The sequence below is a fragment of the Chionomys nivalis genome, chromosome 12, assembly GCF_950005125.1.
Source record: "Chionomys nivalis chromosome 12, mChiNiv1.1, whole genome shotgun sequence".
In the NCBI taxonomy this organism is placed as follows: Eukaryota; Metazoa; Chordata; class Mammalia; order Rodentia; family Cricetidae; genus Chionomys; species Chionomys nivalis.
The window spans coordinates 71,694,291-71,716,166 of record NC_080097.1 but is presented as its reverse complement, the minus strand read 5'-3'; the positions used below and the strand labels follow the sequence as shown (position 1 = coordinate 71,716,166).

General features: G+C 42.2%; 1 protein-coding gene across 8 annotated transcripts in view; it reads right to left on the bottom strand.

Moving 5' to 3' along the window:
* Usp54 (ubiquitin specific peptidase 54) overlaps positions 1 to 13,900 on the bottom strand; it is a 111,091-nt gene extending 97,191 nt beyond the window's left edge. For all 8 annotated transcript variants that reach the window (XM_057785784.1, XM_057785786.1, XM_057785787.1 and 5 more), the window contains exon 1: positions 13,760 to 13,900. The gene's annotated coding sequence lies outside the window, so the exon portion shown is untranslated. The remainder of the gene's footprint in view (positions 1 to 13,759) is intronic.
* Between the last annotated feature and the right edge of the window lie 7,976 nt (positions 13,901 to 21,876).

Here is a 21,876-nt window from a genome sequence, read left to right as displayed (position 1 = left end):
ACACATTTTTACTAATATTTTTGAACTCTTAAATTGTGTATTGTGTGTGCATATATGTGATTGGCTCATTTCTAACACCAAGAAGAAAAAAGTTACTTCCAAAAGAAGCAAGTGGGATTGCTCAGTGCCAGGTAAAAGGCTTACAACACAAGCTGGATGGCCTGAGCTAGATTCCAGAAACACATACAAGAGAGAACTGGCTCTACAAAGTTGTTCTCTGATCTCCCTAACACACGATGACATGAACAGCACCCACACACACAACCACAAATAATATTTTTCTAAAAGTCACTAAAGCTCAGCATGGTGGTGCACGTCTTTAATCCTAGCACAGAGGAAGGTAGATCTCTGAGTTTGAGGATAGCCTAGTCTATATATCATCAAGTTCTGGGCTATCCAAGACTACATAGTGAGACCCTATCTCAAAAAAAAAAAAAAAAAAAAAAAGAAGATGAAGAAAATAAAAAAGGTAAAGTAAACAAGGCCACTAGAAAAAAGTTAGAGCACCCAAAGCTTTTATCAATCTCTCTCATACACCTTTTTACAGTCCTTAACTTAGAGAAAAGTCTAAATGTCTGTCACTTTCAGCTTGACATTCACACCCACACATTTTAGAAGAGTCCCCCAAGTGCTTTTTGCCCCCTACTCACGAAGTGCTTGAAGTCTCAATCATATGCTGTTTCTCCCAGCTGTAGGACGTGTAATAAGAAAAGCATCTACTCAGCGTCTAGGGCAGGTCTGGTAAGAAGGATGAGGTCATCCTTCAGATTCACACCTGGTCCTTAAGAAGCAGCTCCTCCTTCAGTAAGCAAGTTTCTGTATGTTTAAAGTGACAGTCACAACCTGTACAGCAACAAGTCCTTCCTTACACAGGCCTGGTACCATGGGATCATTTCCTGCTCTGGCCACTTGACACAGTACTGAATCCAGGGACCAATAGTAGCAGCGATTGCCTCTGTTGCAGCTCGCATAGGGCTCACAAGAGAAGAAGATCATGTTCAGCCACAACGGAAGGGAAGTCAGGTCCATCACCACTATCCTGGACACAATCCTATCTGTTTCAACAGCTTTGCCCATAATCAGACCTTATGAAAAGCACTACTTTTTGGACAGATTTTACAAAACCAAATTTCCTCCAGGGGGAAATAAAGCTCTTCTTTATTTTCTTTCCTAATGTTGAACTCACTACGTACAGGAGAATGACCTTCAGTTTCTGATCGTCCTGCTTCCATCTCCCAAGTACAAAGGGTATAGTTAGTGCTGGGTATCAAACCGTGGACTTTATGTATACTAGAAAATGAGCCATACTCCCAGTTCCACTACATACTCTTCCATTTGCTCTTTCCACAAATCTAAAGTAGCCAAGGCAGCTAAAAATGCTTTATGCAGTTAAAACTAAATACTTCCATACTATGTTTTCCCTCAGTTTCACCATCTTTAAGAAAATATTTACTCTGTCGTATCCATTTATATACTGGCAAAACAGAACAATCCTAGCCCAAAGATACATGGAGTTGATTTCATTTCAAAACACTATAGTAGCCGGGCGGTGGTGGCGCACGCCTTTAATCCCAGCACTTGGGAGGCAGAGGCAGGCGGATCTCTGTGAGTTCGAGACCAGCCTGGTCTACAAGAGCTAGTTCCAGGACAGGCTCCAAAACCACAGAGAAACCCTGTCTCGAAAAACCAAAAAAAAAAAAAAACAAAAAAAAAACACTATAGTAGTGGTATGAAATACCTTCAGTCAAAAGTATTGGAGAGCAAATAACAAACATATCTATGTTCTTACTATGTATAAGGACCTCTGGTGATGCTCGCTGACTACAACCTGAACCTGAAACAAAACTGAAGAACCTTTCTCACTTCAGCACTCCTTCACAAGACTCTTTTACTTCAGTCAGGATAAACTTCCAACACACTATCAGACTAAAACAGATTAAAAGTAATGGTGGTGGTGGTGCTGGTGGGAGTAGTGGCCACACACGCCTTTAATCCCAGCACTAGCAAGACAGAGGCAGAGGCAAGCCTGTCAGTTGAAGGCCAGTCTGGTCTACAGAGCAATTCTGGGACAGCCAGAACTAACACAGAAAAATCATGTCTCAATAAACAAAAACAAAAAAAGATAAAAAGTAACTACAGAAACACCACATTCATTCACTACTGGTTATCTTTTGATTGTTTTCAGACAGGAACTGACAAGGGCTGACTCTGAACTCCCCATCTTCTAGCCTTAGCCTCCAGAGTGCTGAGATTTCAAATATGCACCAACAACCTGGGTTATCTTTAAGATATAAAAAATACTTGCCTGGTCTACAAGAGCTAGTTCCAGGACAGGCTCCAAAACCACAGAGAAACCCTGTCTCGAAAAACCAAAAAAAAAAAAAAAAAAAAAAAAAAAAAAAAAACTTGTAAACAATAGAGCAACTTAGTATTTACACACTAGATGGTATATATAAGGATCCTTATTGTACTGTTCTTTTTACGAGTCTTAAATAAAGTGTAAATAGCAAGACAAAAAAATTGAATTTCTATATAACAAAGGGCATAATCAATAGATTAAAAAACTAACCAATAGCTGGCATAACTGGATATCAACATATAGAAAAATGAAAATAGACCCATATTTTTCACCATGCACAAAACTCAAGTCCAAATGAATCAAAGACCTCAACATAAAGCCAGCCACACTGAACCTTACAGAAGAGAAGGTGAGTACACTTGAACGCATTGGCACAGGGAACCACTTTCTATATAGAACCCCAGCATCACAGACACTGAGAGAAACAATTAATAAATGGGACCTCCTGAAACTGAAAAGCTTCTGTAAAGCAAAGGACACGGTCAACAACACAAAACAACAACCCACAAAATGGGAAAAGATCTTCACTAACCCCAAATCAGACAGAGGTCTGATCTCCAAAATATCCAAAATATACAAAAAACTCAAGAAATTGGATACCAAAAGATCACGTAATCCAATAAAAAAAAAAAAAAATGGAGTACAGACCTAAACAGAGAACTCTTTTTTTTTTTTTTGGTTTTTCGAGACAGGGTTTCTCTGTAGCTTTGCTGCCCGTCCCGGAACTAGCTCTTGTATACCAGGCTGGCCTCAAACTCCCAGAGATCCGCCTGCCTCTGCCTTCCGAGTGCTGGGATAAACAGAGAACTCTTAACAGAGGAATCTAAAATGGCTGAAAGACACTTAAGGAAATGTTCAACATCCTTAGTCACCAGAGAAATGCAAATCAAAACAATTCTGAGATTCCATCTTACACCTGAAAGAATGGCCAAGATCGGGGCTGGAGAGATGGCTCAGCAACGGTTAAGAGCATTGCCTGCTCTTCCAAAGGTCCTGAGTTCAATTCCCAGCAACCACATGGTGGCTCACAACAATCTGTAATGAGGTCTGGTGCCCTCTTCTGGCTTGCAGGCATACACACAGAACATTGTATATGTAATAAATAAATAAATAAATATTTAAAAAAAAAGAATGGCCAAGATCAAAAACACTGATGACAACTTATGTTGGAGAGGTTGTGGAGAAAAGGGAACACTCCTCCATTGCTGGTGGGAATGCAAGCTGGTATAACCCCTTTGGATGTCAGTGTGGCGATTTTTCAGAAAATTAGGAAAACAACCTTCCTCAAGACCCAGTAACACCGCTTTTGGTATTACCAAAGGATGCTCAATCCTGCCACAATGACATGTGCTCAACTATGTTCATAGCAGCTTTGTTTGTCATAGCCAGAACCTGGAAACAACCTAAATGCCCCTCGATCGAAGAATGGATAAGGAAAATGTGGTACATTTATTTACACAATGGAGTACTACACAGAAGGAAAAAAATAACGGCAGCTTGAATTTTTCAGGGAAATGGATGGAATTAGAAAACATTATTTTGAGTGAGGTAACCCAGACACAGACAATCATCACATGTACTCACTCATAGGTGATTTTTAAACATAAAGCAAAGAAAGCCAACCTACAAATCACAATCCCAGAGAACTTAGACAACAATGCGGACAGTTAGAGAAACTTACATAGATATAATCTACATGTTGGAAGTAGAAAGTATAAAAAAAAAAAAAAAATCTCCTGAGTAAATTGGGAGCATGGGGACTTTGGGGGAGGGTTAAAGGGGGAGGGGAGAGAAAGGGAGGGGAGCAGAGAAAAATGTAGAGCTCAATAAATAACAATTAAAAATATATATAAAAAACTAACCAATAAAATAAAAGCTATTATTAAGAATCGGTTCATAAAAGGTCATATACAAATATGTGCAGCACATTCCAGGATTCAGGAGGCTGAGGAAAAAACATCATCATGAGTTCAAGGTCATCCTGGGTCAAGTTTCAGGCTGGTTTAAGCTATTAAATGAGACCCAGTCTCCATAAAACAAAATAACCAACAGTAGCAACAAAAGAGGTTAATATATATAACATGTAGAGAACTCTTGCAACTCTACAAAAAAAAAAGTAATGAAGATAATGGACGTCAGCTGAAGAGATGGTTCAGTGTTATAAGAACCTGCTGCTCTTCCAGAGGACCAGGTTTCACTTCCCAGGACTCAAATGGTGGCTCACAACTGTAACTCCAGCTCCAAAATATACAATGCTTCTGACCTTCACAGGCTCCTGTACATATACAGCACACATACTTACATACAGGCACACAAAGGCATATAAAATAAAATGAATAAATATTTTCTACAACATCAAAAATAAAGCAGGGTAATAGTGATGCATGCCTTTAATCCCAGCACTTGGGAGGTAAAGGCAGGCCTGGTCTACAGAGTGAGTTCCAAGATAGCCAGAACTGTTACACAGAGAAAACCTGTCTCAAAATAAATAAAACCTGAAAAAATATGATGATAGGAAAGAAGGGAGGAAGGAAGATTTTTTTTTTTTTTTTTTTTTTTGTTCAAGACAGGGTTTCTCTGTGTAGCTTTGGAGCCTGTCCTGGAACTCGCTCTGTAGACCAGGCAGGCCTCAAATTCACAGAGATCTGCCTGCCTCTGCCTCCTTATTGCTTATATCAAGTAAAATACACAAATGACTTATGAACATCTCAGGATTACTTACCATTAGGGAAATAAAAAATCATAATAAATGATACATCATCTCACACCCATAAGAATAGTTTTTGTCCAGGGCATACTTGTACACATCAAGTCCCAGTACTTGGGAGTCAGAGGCAGGTGGATCTCTATGAGTTCAAGGCCAGCCTGGTCTATATAATGAGTTCTAAGACACCAGGGCTAAGTAGAGAGACCATCTCAAAACAAAACAAAACAAAACAAAAAAAAAAGAGTTAAACAGGAATGAAGAAAAATGTGCAACTTCTGTTTGAAGAAACTGAACTTTAAGCCGGGCGATGGTGGCGCACGCCTTTAATCCCAGCACTCGGGAGGCAGAGGCAGGCGGATCTCTGTGAGTTCGAGACCAGCCTGGTCTACAAGAGCTAGTTCCAGGACAGGCTCCAAAGCCACAGAGAAACCCTGTCTTGAAAAACCAAAAAAAAAAAAAAAAAAAAAAAGAAACTGAACTTTAAGATGAAATCATCTTTTCTCTACCATGCAGGGTGAGCCTATTTTCAATCATTTCGTTCATAGGAATGGTGCAAAATTAATACTTTTACACTCCCTGGTGGAGCAGAAACAAATTTGACTTCCAAAACAACAAAAGAAGGCTGTTAATGGGAAGAAACGCCCCTCGGGACGTCTAGAGGTGCAGGAGAGGTCAGGAGCACTTGCAGACACTGTGTCACACTGCCAAACATCCCGTCCTTCTACAGAAGTTCTGTCAGTCTTAAAGGATTTCTGTATCAACTTTTACTCAAAACTTTTCTTAGAAAGATGTCTCAATGTCTCAAAAATAACTCACAAAAACATAGGCACCCCAGCCTGGTCTACAAGAGCTAGTTCCAGGACAGGCTCCAAAAAACCACAGAGAAACCCTGTCTCAAAAAACAAAACAAAAAAAAAACAAAACAAAATAAAACAAAAAAAACATAGGCACCTAGCCCACTTAGATTTAAATAAAAAGTGTTATGGGGGGAAAAATCTTATTTTGTCCATATGCTATTCCAGCTAAAACCAATACAGGGGAACTGTTTCAAAAAGTCAACTTAATGAAAGAAAACACACCACTCACTAACCATATATATATGGTTTGGTTTGGTTTTTAAGTTTTTGGTTGGTTGGTTGGTTGGTTGGTTGGTTGGTTGGTTGGTTGGTTGGGTTTTTTGAGACAGGGTTTCTCTGTGTAACCCTGGCTGTCCTGAAACTCACTTTGCAGATCAGACTAGAATCAAGCCGGGCGGTGGTGGCGCACACATTTAATCCCAGCACTTGGGAGGCAAGGCAGGCGGATCTCTGTGAGTTTGAGACCAGCCTGATCTACAAGAGCTAGTTCCAGGACAGGCTCCAAAACCACAGAGAAACCCTGTCTTGAAAAACCAAAAAAAAAAAAAAAAAAAAAAAAAAAAAAAAATGGAAAAAATAGAGATAAAATGGTCTAGTGATGCAGACACAGACCACAGACTTACACACAGAGAGAAATGTAAACCAAATACAGGAGGCACTCAGTTAAATAATCTGAATGCATTTATCCTATGTAGGACATATAATAAGAGAAGTCAGTAGTAAGTTTGTACTTTGTCTTTTATCCATGATCTCCTGACAACACTGGTTTCAACTTAGCTGAGAACATCTATAACTTTTTCCATAAAAATTATTATGCAGAGAATAAGCCTCTATGAAGTGCTCAGTCACAAATGGACATCCATATTACTCCCACCCTCGGGGCTCAAGCTCACTGAGAAAAAGGGACAGAAAGAGGGCAGAAGCCAGAGGCTGGGGAGGGTCAGAAAGAAACCGTCTTCTGGACATAACAAGGCCATTGCACTCGTAAACTCACTGCCCACTCAAGACCAGCAGAGACCAAGCCAGTTGACATTCTAGCTTGGAAGAGCTAGGGACTCAACAGGCCCCACTCCTAACTTAGACATTATCGACTGTCGATGGCTTCTTGGGAAGAAAGTCAGTTTGTTTTAAGGGTGTGGCTCCTGCTAGGTCAACTACACTCCAGTGGATGGGCCAACACCCATGAATATATGGGTAGCACCAGTCAGACTGAGTGAGTTATAATTTTTAAAAAAAAATCGGGGGGGGGGGCTGGAGAGATGGCTCAAAGGTTCATAGCATTTTCTGCTCTTCCAAAGGTCCTGAGTTCAATTCCCAGCATCCACATGGTGGTTCACAACCATCTATAATGGGGTCTGGTACCCTCTTCTGGTCTGCAGGTATACACACAGACAGAATATTGTATACATAACAAATAAATAAATATGGGTTGGGGACATGGCACACACCTTTAATTCCAGCACTTGGGAGGCAGAGGCAGGCGGATCTCTGTGAGTTCTATGCCAGCCTAGTCTACAGAATGAGTTTCAGAACAGACATGGCTACACTGTCTGGGGGTAGAGGAAAAGGGACACAAACAAACAAGCAAAAGTATCATTCCCTCATATGTAAACATAAATAAATATTATATTTAATCATTATATATATGTATATATAAAACCATTTCCACTCCTAAAACATTTCCTAGAAGCTTGCAAATGTTATTTCTTGTTACAACTATTTTCCCAAGTATCGTTCCCTATACAACTATACACAGCATGAAAATTGCAATTTGTTTGTTTGCTGCTTGCTTGTTTTTCAAGACAGGGTTTTTTTGTGTAGCTTTGGCCGTCCTAGAACTCGAGACAGCTGTGAATATTATATTTATTCAATTCTTTGCATAACAATACAAACCCTTACATTTAACAATATGATAATATTCAAATTTGTTTCTCAAGTGAGTGTAAATAAATATATTGTTAATCCCACCAATCAAGAATAAGACCACCTTACCATTTAAGGCCAAATTTGAAGCAAGCTTTAATTAAATACTGGCCAAGGGGAAGGGTTCCGGCCACGTCCATCTCTGGTTCCCCAGGAAAATGGCCCTTGTCTCAGGGTTTTTATTAATACGACAAAGCACCGTGACCAAAGAGCAAGTTGGGGAGGAGAGGGTTTATTAGGCTTATACTTAGGCATTGCTGTCCATCACTGAAGGAAGTCAGGACAGGAGCTCAAACAGGCCAGGATCCCAGAGACAGGAGCTGATGCAAAGGTCATGAAGGGTAGCTACTTACTGGCTTGCTTCCCATGGCTTGCTCAACCCACCTTTTTATAGGTCTTATAGAGCCCAGACCAGCAGTCCACCGTGGGCTGGGCCCTCCCACACTGATCACTAATTGAGAAAATACCTTACAGGTAGATATCAGAGATGCATTTCCTCAACTGAAGCTCCTTCCTCTGATGACTCTAGCTTGTGTCAAGTAGACACACAAAACCATCCAGCACAGCCTGAATCAAGTTTGGCAGTGGCTTAAGTATTTTCCATCAGGGCCAATCAGGAGCAAGCATACATCCTTCTTGCCTATGAAACTCCTGCCCACACGTGATCAACACACCCAGTGCTGATAGTCAGACTTGTTTAGGGGAGTGGAAACATGTGACTTATTATCTCCCATAACCAATGGCCTCCAGCATTTCAGGAACTATCTGCCCTTGAGCAAGGGGCTTACAGATCAGAGACATTTTTGTTTCATGGATCTCTTAGGTATAGTAATGTAACTTTGGCTCTCACAGTGAGGGAGAAAAGCCTATGAAAAGATACCCTTCCATAAAGAATACTCTCCCAGCCACCCCACTAAATTTTGATCTCATGGATGATTCCAACTTCAACCTCTCTCCCTACTTCCATATCAAGACTGCTATCCCCCACCCCAGGCAAGGTCTCTCTGTGTAGCCTTGGCTGTCCAGAAACTCTCTAGTGGTCAATCAGGTGGGCTTCAACTCACTGAGATCCACCAGCCTCTGCCTCACAGTGCCACCACATTCAGTTGAGTCTCTGTGTCGTTAACAGAACTGGGACTTGAACCTTGGGTTTTCTCGTACTAAGCAAGCATAACTGCCAAACACTATGATTGTCAAACTCTACATTCTCTCTATTTTCTTGTGTGTTTACATGCACAAGCATCAGGGGAGGTAAGACTACATCTCTGCCACATATATATGTGGAGGTTAGAGAATAACTCTGTGGTATCTATCTCCCAACACAGTGTAGATCCCAAAGGCCAAACTCAGACCATCATGGTAAGCAGCAAGTGCCCTCACTCACTGTGTCCACCTGACCAGTTTTTCTTCTTTCCTTTGAGACAGATTTCTTAGTGTGTGCACAGGCTGGTTTGGAACTGCAAGGCTTACGTGATCCTCCTGTCACAACTCCTGAAGTAACCAGGACTATAGGCATGTGCCATTATGCCAGTTTTATTTAAAAAAATATAAGAAGAATCATGGGGCTGGAGAGATTGCTCAATAGTTAAGAGCACTGACTGTTCTTCCAGAGGACCTGGTACATTCCCAGCACCCACATGTCAGCTCACAGCTGTCTGTAACTCCAGTTTCAGGGAATCTGGCACCCTCACACAGACATACATGCGGGCAAAACACCAATGCACATAAAATATAAAGAAATAAATCTAGCTGGGCAGTGGTGGCGCATGCCTTTAATCCCAGCAGAGGTAGGCAGATCTCTTTGAGTTCAAGGACAGCCTGGTCTACAAGAGCTAGTTCCAGGACAGCCAGGGCTGATACACAGAAAAAGACTGCTGTCTCTAAAAAGAAAAAAGAGAAGAAAAGAAGAAAAATGTCACATCAGTTCCAACTAATCCCTAATCTGTCAATTACAAGCTGTATGATCTCTAATGACTTCATTTATTTCTTTTTAAATTTATTTATTATGTATACAGTATTCTATCTGTGTGTATGCCTGAGGGCACCAGACCTTATTACAGATGGTTGTGAGCCACCATGTGGTTGCTGGGAATTGAACTCAGGAACTTTGAAAGAGCAGGCAATGCTCTTAACCGATGAGCCATCTCTCCAGTCCCCAACTTCATTTATTTTGACACCTCAGGTTCCTTATGTTTTGTTGTCGTTTGGACTTTTCATTTTTGAGCCGAGGTCTCCATATGTAGTCTTGGCTGACCTGAAATACACTATGTAGACGAGGATGGCCTCAAGCTTGCAATGAGTCTGTCCCTGTATATCAAATTATAGGATAACAATGATGTACCACGAATCCCAGCTTCCTTTTGTTTCTGGAGTTATTTTTTTAACTTCTTATACTTATTTTTTGGATTTATTTTTATTTTATGTATGAAGTAAGTGTATGCCATGTGTGAGAGCGACTGCAGAAGCCAAAACAGGGGGTCAGATCCCCTGGAACTAGAGTAACAGGTGGTTATAAGTCACAAGATGTAGGTGCTGAGAACCAAACTTAGGTCCTCTACAAGTGCAGTGCCATGCTCTTGACCGCTGGGCTATCTCTTTAGACTCATTTTTATTTTTAAAACTCAGGTATTCAAGACTATGCAGGTAGAGCGCTTGTGCAAGGTCCTAGGTAACTGCTTGCATGAGGCAAAAAAAAAAAAAAAAAAAACTAAGGTGTTGCAGATAAAATGGGATATCATGACTGGGACATTAATAATAACTCAACAGAAGGGCTGGAGAGATGGCTCAGCGGTTAAGAGCATTGCCTGCTCTTCCAAAGGTCCTGAATTCAATTCCCAGCAACCACATGGTGGCTCAAAACCATCTGTAATGAGGTCTAGTGCCCTCTTCTGGCCTTCAGGCATACACGCAGAAAGAACATAATAAACAAATAATTTTAAAAAAATAAAAATAAAAAATAACTCAACAGACTGGGCGGTGGTGGCCCAGACCTTTAATCCCAGCACTCGGGAGGCAAATGCAGGCGAATCTCTGTGAGTTTGAGGCCAGACTGGTCTACAGAGTGAATTCCAAGACAGCCTGTCTGAGGAAAAAAAAAAACAACTCAATGAATGTTGTCTATTTTATTAGTGACTTAAGGATGCTGTGAGTTGCCCGCTGTGCTAATGCATGCCTGCAATCCCAGTGCAAGGATGACAGGAAGATCAGGGAGGGATAAGGCCAAATGCCAGGACAGCCTGGGCTACATGAAATGCTGACTGAAAGAAAAACAAACAAAATATATGGTATTTGTATCTTGAGAGATCCTGTCTCAGAAAGAAAAAAGGATTGTGATATTTACTTTAAAAGAGCAGGTTGAGGGAGGGGAGGGGGCTGAAGAGATGGCTCAGATGGCTCAGAGGTTAAGAGCACTGGCTCACAACCATCTACGAGATCTTGTGCCCTCTTTTGGGCAGAACCCTGTGTACATAATAAATAAATCTTTAAAAAGCTTATTTTAAAAAAGAGCAGGCTAAGCCGAGCGGTGGTGGCGCACGCCTTTAATCCCAGCACTCGGGAGACAGAGGCAGGCGGATCTCTGTGAGTTCGAGACCAGCCTGGTCTACAAGAGCTAGTTCCAGGACAGGCTCCAAAACCACAGAGAAACCCTGTCTCGAAAAACCAAAAAAAAAAAAAAAAAAAAGAGCAGGCTACAGAGATTGTATATGACAATTACTGCCTGGCCTCTGTTTCCCGGCAGAATAGTCAATAAATTATTCTTTTCAGAAAAGAAAACATTCAAAGGACATTACATTACAAACTGGTGCCTACACACATCTGTATCCTTAGTAACTCAGGAAGTTGATGCAGGAAGATCCAGGCTACAAATCCCATGGGGGCGGGGAACGGAGGATACCAAGGGACAGGATAGGGACATCTGACCAGAAAAACCTCTTCCAATTTCCATTCTAAAGTTTTCTTCCCGTTAAAATGTTTTATTTATGCAGCAAAGTTTAGAATTTGCTTAATGCAAATTTTAAAATCTTTTGGTCTGGTCAACTATGTAAACACAAGGAATTTTGCTTCATACTCAGGATATCGTGGCTAGCGCAATTAATTAGATACATCGCAATTATGTCATTGTCTCCCCACACAGGTTCAAAGCAATTAAAGGCAGAGACCAAGATTTACGTTTACATCCTAAAGTCTTTCACACAAAATACGGCTCAATAAATGTTTGTCAAATGTATATATGAAGCGATCTTCCCCTCGCCGTTTAGACAGTATTCTACAAAGACAGGGCTCTGGAAAGCTTGTTATTCGACTCATACAGAAAAAAATTTGACTCAACTACCAGACAAACCTTTACTTTGTCCCAGAAAAGCATTTGTTTCTTAAAATTCAGTTATGAACACCAAATTAAGTTTTCCTCTAAAACACGTCAAATAAGTGGGTTCCGTGACTCTATCTAAGCTAGCTCAAGGGTTTAAAAAACCAACTTTAATTAATGAATTTGTGAATATGGAAAAACCCAGTTACATAACCAAAAGAAGTTATCCCTTGTAAAATTATTAGGAAATGTCTAATAATTCTGTTTCTGCAAAGTGGATAAATTATCTTTACCCCTGACATGAAGCCATAATTTTCACTAGAAATGAATTAACCAGTCAAAAAGTTCAAACTCGACTCCAGAAAACAGCTCTTGAGATTTAGAGGGTAATTTTTTTTTTTTTTTTTTTTTGGCTTTGGTTTTTCGAGACAGGGTTTCTCTGTGGCTTTGGAGTCTGTCCTGGAACTAGCTCTTGTAGACCAGGCTGGTCTCAAACTCATAGAGATTCACCTGCCTCTGCCTCCCAAGTGCTGGGATTAAAGGCGTGCGCCACCACCGCCCGGCTAGAGGGGAATTTTTTTTTTCTCAGTAATTTTAACTCCTGAAAGCTGCTTTATTTCCAGATATTCAAACTTCATTCTGTCTCCGAAAATAAAACCTCATCTATTTCTTCAAATAGATGGTAATCTGAATGGGCATACACTGGATTTCATATGCAAGTCACTAAAACTATGCCTAGATTGAGAGTTCAGCCTCCTGCTGCAACAGAAACACTTTCTTAGTTTTAAATTCTATTTGTGAAAAGTTTAAGTGTCTTACTGTACATTCTTTTGCCATATCATCTCTACTGATTTTACACTGCATATATAATTTCACAAGCACATCGTAAAGGAATTCTACATTTGAATGAATCTAGGAAGAAACATGAACACACACACCCTTTTTTAAATTCACAAACGCTCCAGAGGAAGCACACCTCAGGGTTTGTTTGTTTTTTTTTTTTTCCTCAAGAATGTCTCTCTCCCGCCCCCACCCCACGCTTTATTCCAGAGCAACAGTCATTCACTATCCTAGTCAAAGTCTCTACGTCGAAAAGAACCTCTCCAACTAATACTAATTTACCCAGACTACTCCTTTCACAAGTCCAGAGTGTTGGTTTATTGGCTATTTCTTTGGCAAGGGGAACAGGAAGCTGGGAGGGTCCGGGACGCCACCTTTCCCGCCACGCCATTTAGGACGCAGGTGCTGGCCCAGACCAGCCTTAGGTGGAGCGGGGTCCCTTTTATCCGGTTCTGAGTCTCCTTAGCCTCTCGATTCCCAACACACACACACACCCCTCTCCGCTCCTTCCTCGCCTCTTGAACCCAATTCTACCCGGGTCTCCCCGCCCAACCCCACCCCGCCCCCGGAGTGGCACCAACCCTCCACGCCTGCCCCAGCTCAGAAAGGCGCCCGGTCCCGGTGCCCACAGAACGGTTGTCCCTCCCAACACGTCACCCCGGGATGCAGGTCCCCCGAGGCCCGACCTTCCGCACCCCCTCCCCCAGCGTTACCCCTGCACCCCGTTTCCGTCGGCCCCGCCCCCCTGAGAGTGTCGCACTCACCGCTCCCGCGGTCGCATCCTTAACCGCCGCGGCTGCTATAGCTACAGGGAGCCAAGGCAACCGGCTCTCGCGATACTTCCCTCAGCGACGGCGAGAACTGTGAAAAAGAGACTCGCAGGAAAATGAATCCAGGGATTGAAGGCTGAGGATGTCTCGCGATAGTGATGTATAAGATGGCGGCGGCGGGGCGGTTCAGGGTTAGCTGGGAGAGAGTTCTAGCTAGGACGCAGGCGACGACGAAGCTGCTCTGACGGAGTCGAAGAACGCCGGCCGGCGGTCTGTTCCCCCCGGGGACAGTTATTATGGCCAACCGTACACCGAGATAAACTCAGGCATGTGCATGTGCTCGCCTTCTGCGAACTCCTCATCAAACTGAGAACTGTATTCCTTTTACCTCAGGTTCCGTTTCCCTGACATTTTCCTTTCTTGTCGAACTGTTAGCGATGGAGTACATAGGCCCGAGGTTGAGCTCCCATCATCTCGTAACCTTCAAGAATTTTTCATTCGTTCTTTTTCTATCCTCCTCCGCCAAACTTGGCTTCTCTGGAAAGTTTATCCCAGGTGCCCCGCCCCATCAATTTTCGAGACCAAAATAGGAAGTAAATCACACACACACACACAAACAAGGATGAAAGAATGAAAAAAAAAGCAGCCCTAGGTGTTTAGCCTTGGGATGCAGAGGGGACTTTCGGCGGAGAAGTGCCCTTGTTGCTCGCAAGGCTGTCACGTCCTTAGCGACTCTCTGAACACGGGCTGGCTCTGCTCTCATGAGACCAATAAAGCAAGCCTCCGAAACAAAAGGGTTTTAGGAACATTGGTCAACGGGGAAGAATGAAATACAAGGGAATGAACAAAGAATAGAAATTTGAAAGTTTTTGTTTGTTTGTTTTTTGCTTTTTGAAGCCCGTGAAGTTTTCATGAGGTGCTTTAATCTAAACCAGTTTTCTCTAGTACAAATATATTGCTAACCACACTGTGCAACTTAAATTTTCCACTTGCCATATTTACTAAATTAATTACGAAAATTAATTTCGCTAGTATGTTTAACCACTTGAATTTGTAATCAGGCTAGGAGTAGTAGGAGTAGCACACGCCTTTAAATCCCAGAAGTTGTTAGGGAGAGTCAAGCAGATCTCATGTGAGTTCCAGGTCACCCTGGTCTACATAGTGAGACCCTGTCCCAGCGGAGGGAAAAATCAATTTGGAATCAGTCTTTTAATTTTTTTTGTTTGTTCGGGTGTTAGCGGTGGTTGCTTTTAATTTAAGACAGGGTCTCTGGGCGGTGGTGGCGCACTTGGGAGAAAGAGGCTGAGAGAAACCCTGTGAAAAACAAAAACAAAAAAGACAGGGTTTCACTGTGTAGCTCTGACTAACTTAGAACTCACAGAGATCCACCTGCCTCTGCCTCCCAAGTGCTAGGACTAAAGTCCTGCTATACCACATCCAGCCAAGACTGTTTCGAATCCCATGTAGTTCTGGAGGGAGATCTTAGGTTAAGAGCATTTGTTGAGAACTAGCTCTTGGACAGGATCAGAGAATCTGACGCCTTCTTCTGGCTAATGAGGATACTGCATGCATGAAGTACACAGACCTGCAGGCAAAACATCCACACGCATTAAAAAATGAGTAAATAAAACTTGTAAAATATTTATTTTGGCGGGGCGGTGGTGGCGCACACCTTTAATCCCAGAACTCAGGAGGCAGTGGTGGGTGGATCTCTGAGTTTGAGGCCAGCCTGGTCTACGAAGCGAATTCTAGGACAACCCAGAGCTGTTACACAGAAAAACTGTCTGGAAAAAAAAAAAAAAAAAAAAGAATTTATTTTGTATTTATGCCACATCTCAACTTTGGTAACGTTTGGAAACTTGTTTTGTTTTGGTTTTTTGTTTTGTTTTGTTTGTTTTTCGAGACAGGGTTTCTCTGTGGTTTTGGAGCCTGTCCTGGAACTAGCTCTTGTAGACCAGGCTGTTCTCGAACTCACAGAGATCCGCCTGCCTCTGCCTCCCGAGTGCTGGGATTAAAGGCGTGTGCCACCACCGCCTGGCACGTTTGGAAACTTTTGATGAGCCCAGTATTCATATGCAGCTAGTGAATGTGTGGGGGCCAGCCATGATAATCTAAATCTGGGCAGGTCACCCAAAGGAAGTTCTTTACTTCCAACCATATCACCGGGGACTCTGGCCATCTGTAAATTTAAATAAGAGGCCTGAGTCTCAGTATCTGGTAGCTGGAAAGAACCACAAGCTGAGATTACCCGACCCCCACCACTGTAGACAGGATCACCTGCCAGCGCACCTCACCAGGACATCCCTAAACAAATGTCAGCCAATCAGGGGTCCTGAACCTCAGAGACCCCTCACCCCAACCTTTACTACTATAAAACCCTACTCTAAATGAGCTGCGGGCTCTCCAGTTATTCCAATACATAGGACATGCGGAGAGACCGAGTTTGCAAACTTGATTAAAATAAAGGCTCTTTGCTTTTACATATGGTACTCGGTCTCCTTTGTTGGCTTTTGTGGGGATCCCACGGATTTGGGCACAACAAATGCAGTACCGTACAACATAGACTTAGTCTCTACAGTATTGAATGAGCAGTCTACCAGAGGAGTAACATCATGGGTATATGATTTATAATTAACTCAAAGGTTTCAGAGACTAGGTATTTAACAACAAAAGCTAAGCTATGTAAGAGAAGAGGTAGTGAGTACTAGAACCCACTAGGAATCACAAACTCCTAACCAAAAGGACTATTTCTCTCAGATTTTTGTCTGTGTTTGTTTTGGTTTTCTAGAGAGAGAAACACATTATATAGCTCTGGATGTCCTGGAACTCACTATGGAAAACAAGCTAGCCTCAAACTTAGAGGTCTGCCTGCCTCTGCCTCCCAAATGCTAGTACAGCAGACTAAAGGTGTGCACCACTATGCCAGGTATCTCCTGAGTTTTAAAACATGCTTAGTCAGTTTTCTCCTTCCACTGTGTGGATCTGGAGGATGGAACTTGGGTCATCGGGCTTACACATCTAGCCAGTAAACCATCTCACCAGCCCCAGCCAACCCTTAGGTTTTTGCTTGTTGTTTTTTGTTTTGGAGCAGGGTCTCAATATGTACCCCGGGCTATCCCAGAATTAACTATATAGACCAGGTTGACCTAGAACTCACAGAAAACCACCAGCATCTGCCTCTCACATGCTGAGGTTAAAGATGTGTGCCACCATGTCCAGCTAGCCTTAGTTTTTAAGACAGGATCTTAATGTGTAGCTCAGAATGGCCTTTCACACTGTGCCTTTCAGTCTGACTAGACTGAAATGTATTGTCTTCCTACCTCTTCCTCCAGAATGCTTAGATTACAGGCATACACCACTGTGCCCAGCTGCAGAAGCCACTGTAATGGAAAAATTAAAAATGCTGCAAGATCCCCAGCGGCAGCAGGCAACAGAAGCACTGCAGGTCCCCAAGCAGTGGCAGTGGGCCATGTGGCAGCAGGCAGCAGGCCCTGAGAGCAGCCAGTCCCAGGCAGGGATGGCGCACAAGACCACACTGGGCTGCAAGTCTCCAAAGGCAGCTGGTCCTGGGCGGCAGGCCACATGGCAGTAGTGGATGAGAGACAGACAGATAGGCACGCCATGCAGAGTGAGGTTAGATATTTATGGAAGGGAGGGGAGAAGGGGAGATGAGTAGAGAGGGAAGGAGGGGGAAACGGAGAGACAGAAGCTGCCTCTCCAAGAGGGAGCTAGAAAAGAGAGAGAACTCAGGCTGGAAGCTGAAGATCAACCTGTCTCAGCAAATAGGGGGAAGGAGTGGGCATGACTTGTCTCTTAAAGAGACAGAACAATCATTACAGCTACATTTAAACCGATGGTAAAGGGATGGCAAAACCTGAGAAAGTGATTCGATTTCTATCTGGATCCTATATATGGATGCACTTTTATATATTAGGCCACTATTGCTGCTTCTGAACATTGTCTGTCTTCTAATTAGACTTACCTACAAAAGATAATTTCACAGTCACTCCAGCTTCCTGTAATTTTTTTGAATCGTCTCATGATTTTTTTTGTCTCATGGTTTTTCTTCTTTTTTTTTTCAACTTCAGAAAAATCTGATCTTGAAAAATACTCAGTTTATAGGTTTTCAGTGATTAGCAGATGCTGGTCACCCTTTGCCCACTTTAAGGGATAAATTTAATAATTACTTCATGATTGACTATGAAAGCTCTTTATTATATGGGAGTATTTATACCTCCTTGGCCTAATGTAGAACCTATAATAAACAGTAGGCATACAATAAACATATGTTAAAGAATGCAGCTGGGGGGGCTGGAGAGATGGCTCAGTGGTTAAGAGCATTGCCTGCTCTTCCAAAGGTCCTGAGTTCAATTCCCACCAACCACATGGTGGCTCCCAACCATCTGTAATGAGGTCTTGTGCCCTCTTTCTGGCCTGCAGACATACACACAGATAGAATATTGTATATATAATAAATTAAAAAAAAAAAAGACTGCAGCCGGGTGGTTGTGACCCACACCTTTATTCCCAGCACTCAAGAGGCAGATGGATCTCTGTGAATTCAAGGCCAGCCTGGTCTACAGAGCAAGTTCTAGGACAACCAAGGTTGTTACACAGAGAAATCCTGTCTCAAAAAACAAACAAAAAAGAATAGAAATGAGGGTTAGAGCAGAAACTCATCAGTTAAGGGTGTATACTGCTCTTCCAGAGGACCTGAATTTGGGTCCCAGCATCAACATCAGTGGCTCACAACCCCTTGTTCTAGGGGATCCAACACTCTCTTCTAGCCTGTAAGGGCACCTGCACTCATGAGTACACAATGCATAGACACATACACATAATTTAAAATAACTTTTTTAAAAAAAGGAACACACCCCCTGTTCCAAAAGCCAAGGGATTATTTCAGAAAGGGAGGAAAAACGATTTTGAGAGCCAGAGGCAGTGGATGACTACAAGGTAACACTGTCTCTTGACATAGGAACTCACGGTAGTTGTGACAGCATGCAAAAGGCCCACGGTAGCCCAAGTCAGGCCAAATCCCAGCATGGAGGGGAGAGTTTGGCACAAAGTCCCACCCTAGTCAAGGAAGAACTGGCATTGTCAGATTCTGGGAGAAGGGAAATCAGTTTTCTCTAAAAGTGTATGTAGCCCGTGATAAGTCACTCAGGCTTCAGTGAAAGACTACACATCCAAGATTATTTGGGCAGCATAAGCTGGTCTTGATGTGGGGGGAAAGATATAAAGCTAGGTGCTAGAAAAAGGGGATGGATCTGGGAAGCATTGGAAAAGAAAGGTGATTATGACTGTACAAAATTCTCAAACAACTAATAAGAAGGACTATGGATGGCAGAGCACCCGACTGCAACACCTATATCCAAAGAAGGTTGCAAGTGCAGACACTGAGTTTAGCTGGTAGAGTGCTCACAGCCCTGGGTTTGGTCCCTAGCACTGCATAAACAAGACATTGTGATTCAGTGCCATATTCAGCACTTAAGAAATGGAAGCAGGGGGGCTGGAGAGATGGCTCAGTGGTTAAGAGCATTGCCTGCTCTTCCAAAGGTCCTGAATTCAATTCCCAGCAACCACATGGTGGCTCAAAACCATCTGTAATGAGGTCTGGTGCCCTCTTCTGGCCTGCAGACATACACACAGACAGAATATTGTATACATAATAAATAAATAAATAAATATTTAAAAAAAAAGAAATGAAAGCAGCAGGATCAAAAGTTTGAGGTCAACCTCAGCTATATCAAGTTCCAGGCCAATCTGGGATGCATGAGACCCTGTCACAATAAAACAGCAAAAATTTCTACAATTGTTTACTTCTAGCAGGAGAATCTGATGAAAACGAAGAACTCTTTGCAAACCTATCTGTGCCCTGCCTATATCACCTCAGCTCACCCCAGTGCATAATACAACTTTGGGAAAAGCTCAGAGCACCTCCTATCTCTGATTATCTGGGCATAGTATTCTTTCTTCTTTATCTACAGGGAATGTGGTGCTGTGGAATAATCCTTTTGTACACTGAGGATTTGTTGCTGTGAGCCAGGCGGGGACCGGTGGCGGCACATACCTTTAATCCCAGCACTCGGGAGGCAGAGGCAGGAAGATCTCTGTGAGTTCGAGACCAGCCTGATCTACAAGAGCTAGTTCCAGGACAGGCTCCAAAGCTACAGAGAAACCTTGTCTTGAAAAATACCAAAAAAAGAAAAACAACAACAACAAAGAAAAGATTTGTCACTGTGATTAGCTTAATAAAGAAACTGACTGGTCAAAACCTAAACAGAGTAAAGTTAGGTGGGAGAGCCAAACTGAGAATGAGGGAAAGGAGAAAGGTCAGAGTCACCAGCAGAGACAGAGAAGCAAGATGAGCATACCGTACTGAGAAAAGGTACCAATCTATGTGGCAGAGCATAGATAAGAAATATGGATTAATTTAAATGTAAGACTGAGCTATTGGCTGAGCATTTATAATAATATTAAGCCTCTCTGTTGGTTATTTGGGAGCTCACAGGCAGAATAGAAACTTCCATATATAATATGGTCTGAATCTTCCCCCATACTTAAAACTGCAGATAGTAGTACCAAGCACCGAGCATACTATTTTTTTATAGTTGCATACCTATGATAGAGTTTTAATTTATGGGACTGGTGGCATAGCTCAGTGGTAGAACAGTTGTCTACCATTCATGAGACCCCAAGTTTGATCCACAGTACCACAAAAAATAACATCTAATTTATAAAAATTAACAAGAATTAATAAAATAATAATTATATCAATACACCAAATTATTGACTAAGAACACTGCACTACTGTATTTCAGTAGTATGATAACTAAGATGACTTCTAATGAGAGGATCACTTCTATAATCTGTATACACTACAGAAAGGAAACAGCATAGGTGAGCATAATTTTTCTTTTTTTTTCTTTTTTGGTTTTTCGAGACAAGGTTTCTCTGTAACTTTGGATCCTATCCTGGAACTAGCTCTTGTAGACCAGGCTGGCCTCGAACTCACAGAGATCTTCCTGCCTCTGCCTCCCGAATGCTGGGATTAAAGGTGTGCACTGCCACTGTCCAGACAACATAATATTTCATCATGCAACTAAGACAGTGTGCAATTCAAAACTTTAGAATTGCTTTGGGGATAGAGAGATGCGTCAACAGTTAAGAGCACTTGTTCCCATTGCAGAACACCTGAGTTCAGTTCCTAGCTAACACCATCTGCAACTCCTGTTCCAGGGAGGATCTGACTCTTTTCTGACCTTCTCAGGCACTGCAGAAACATGATGCACATACAAATATGGACACACACACATAAATCTTTTTTTAATATTTATTTATTTATTATGTATACAATATTCTGTCTGTGTGTCTGCAGGCCAGAAAAGGACACCAGACCTCATTATAGATGGTTGTGAGCCACCATGTGGTTGCTGGGAATTGAACTCAGGACCTTTGGAAGAGCAGGCAATGCTCTAAACCACTGAGCCATCTCTCCAGCCCCCATAAATCTTTTAAAATATTTTCTTTTATAATATTTTATCATATTTCTTTATATAGAAGCACCACCAATTTGTAACATCTACAAGCAGTGAGAATGAGATTTGGTGGTAAATACTCCATTTCTTTGCTCCTGAGGGGATAGTTCTGAGGTATGTTTTATTGTAATATTTCTCAGAATATTCCAACATGTAGAGATCACCTGAAGAAAATAATAAGTTCTCAGCCCGAATTTTTATTTATTCTCTTTTTTGTTCTGCCTTCCAAGCCCCAATCCAGAAATTCACTTTGTAGTTTAGTCAGATCTTGAACTCAAGAATCCTTCTGCCTCAGCACTGAGTACTGTGATTATAGGCCTTAGCCACAGCTTTCATCTACATCTCATTTTCTGTTTCTTGGTTTGTTTTGTTTTGTTTTTTTGCGATTGTTTGAGACAGAGGCTTGCTAGAATTTACTCTGTACCTGGGCCGGCCTCCAATTTCCCATGATCCTCCTGTTCCTCCCAAATGCTAGCATTACAGACCAAGGCAGCCGCCATGCCCACTTCCTCAGATTCTGCTGCTAGTCATGGGCATTCTTGGGATTCTCAGAGTAGTGTGGCTGGCTGA